The following is a 2,210-nucleotide window of genomic DNA, read 5'->3' as shown; positions in this document are numbered from 1 at the left end:
GGGTGGCAAGCCGATACTTAAAGTCCTCCAGAAGCTTTTCAATTCTGTCATCGTCGAAGGTCAAACGCCGAAAGCATGGGGCAGAGGCGAGGTCGTTCTGTTCTTCAAAAAGGGTGATAAAACACTCTTGAAGAACTATCGGCCAATCTCGCTTCTGAGCCATATCTATAAGTTGTTTTCGAGAGTTATCACGAATCGTCTCGCTCGCAGGTTTGACGACTTCCAACCTCCCGAACCAGCCGGTTTCCGAAAGGGTTTTAGTACCATAGACCACATCCATACGCTGCGGCAGGTTATACAGAACACCGAGGAGTATAACCGGCCACTTTGCTTAGCGTTTGTGGACTATGAGAAGGCCTTTGATTCGATCGAGACCTGGGCAGTGCTGCAGTCTCTCCAAAGGTGCCAAATAGACTATAGGTATATAGAGGTGTTAAGGTACTTATACAAAAATGCCACTATGTCAGTCCGATTACAGGATCAGAGCTCTAATCCTATCCAACTGCAACGAGGCGTGAGACAGGGAGATGTGATATCTCCAAAGATGTTCACTGCTGCGTTGGAGGATATTTTCAAGCTTCTGGACTGGAAAGGACTTGGCATCAACATCAATGGCGAGTACCTAACACACCTTCGATTTGCCGATGATATAGTTCTTATGGCTGAGACCTTGGGAGACCTGAACACAATGCTCGAAGATCTCAGTAGTGTTTCCCAAAGAGTGGGTCTTAAGATGAACATGGACAAGACGAAGATCATGTCGAATGTCCATGTTGTACCCGCTCCAGTTAAAATTGGGAGCATTACACTCGAAGTTGTTGACCATTACGTATACCTGGGGCAGACAGTCCAGTTAGGTAAGTCCAACTTTGAGAAAGAGATCTCTCGTCGAATCCAGCTTGGATGGGCAGCGTTCGGGAAACTCCAAATAATCTTTGCGTCCAAATTACCTTAATGTCTCAAGACGAAAGTCTTTGACCAGTGTGTTTTGCCAGTGATCACATATGGATCAGAAACGTGGTCCCTCACTATGGGCCTCATAAGAAGGCTCAAGGTCACTCAGCGGGTAATGGAGAGAGCGATGCTCGGTATTTCCCTGCGTGATAGAATCAGAAATGAGGAAATCCGTAGGAGAACTAAGGTAACCGACATAGCTCGAAGAATTGCTCAGCTGAAGTGGCAGTGGGCGGGGCACATAGCTAGGAGAACCGATGGCCGTTGGGGCGGAAAGGTTCTCCAATGGCGACCGCGCACCGGACGACGCTCAGTGGGTAGGCCCCCCACCAGGTGGACCTACGATCTGGTGGAGGTCGCGGGAAGCCGATGGATGCGGGCAGCGCAGGACCGATCGTCGTGGAGATCGTTGGGGGAGGCCTATGCCCAGCAGTGGGCGTCGTATGGCTGAATGATGATGATGATGATGATAGTAAACATCGTGATGAAATCTGCATGTCGAAGAAGGTTCAGAACCCTCGGAAAAAGTATGAAATTCCCAACCCGCCTGGACCAGCGTGACGGATTATGGCCTAAACCCATGAAAGGAAACCCGTGCCTAATAGTGAGACATATAAATGGATTGATAATGATGATGTGCGTGAAAATAGTAAATTTTATCAAAAGGTGTGTAACGTTTAATTAAAACTTTGCATGTCATGATTTGTGTATTATTAGATTCCGAGAAAATTATAAATTAAGTACGTAAGTAATTAAATTGAGATACGAAAATTACTTATCGAGTTTTCGCGAATGTTACACATAGGTAATGAAACTATTTTTACGGATTTTAATCGCGTATGTTTGTTTTTTCAAACAAACCAGCGTATCGAGTTGAGTCAACCGCGACCATAGGATCTGTAAAGGGAAATATAGTTTCATGTCCTATAGGAAAATTACTATCAAATTTTCGATATTGCTTTATGAAAACTGACTACACATATAATAAAGTAATTCTATTTAGTTCAAGAGCCCCTTTATTCATTTTACAATTTCATAAGTTTAATATTGTATGCAAATAATCTCAGTACAGAGTACTAAAAAACCAACCTCAAAAGTTCGTGGAATTACATCTATTTGCCAAGTTGTATTGAAATCGGTTACCGGAAAGTGCGCGAAACCGGATTCATCCCTTAGTTTGCCACTCTTAGAGATGGAATATTTTCTTCAAATTTAAATGGGACTTATTGCTGAGGTACCTTCTCAAAAAGACACAA

General features: G+C 43.9%; 1 pseudogene; it reads left to right on the top strand.

The window, feature by feature from the left end:
* Positions 1–1,405, top strand: part of LOC113227084 — a 2,879-nt pseudogene extending 1,474 nt beyond the window's left edge.
* Positions 1,406–2,210: the final 805 nt, after the last annotated feature.

This window comes from Hyposmocoma kahamanoa, unplaced genomic scaffold (genome assembly GCF_003589595.1).
Source record: "Hyposmocoma kahamanoa isolate Upper Pololo Valley unplaced genomic scaffold, ASM358959v1 202, whole genome shotgun sequence".
Taxonomy (NCBI): Eukaryota; Metazoa; Arthropoda; class Insecta; order Lepidoptera; family Cosmopterigidae; genus Hyposmocoma; species Hyposmocoma kahamanoa.
Note: the sequence above shows the minus strand (reverse complement) of the source record. Positions and strands in the feature narration are given on the sequence as shown.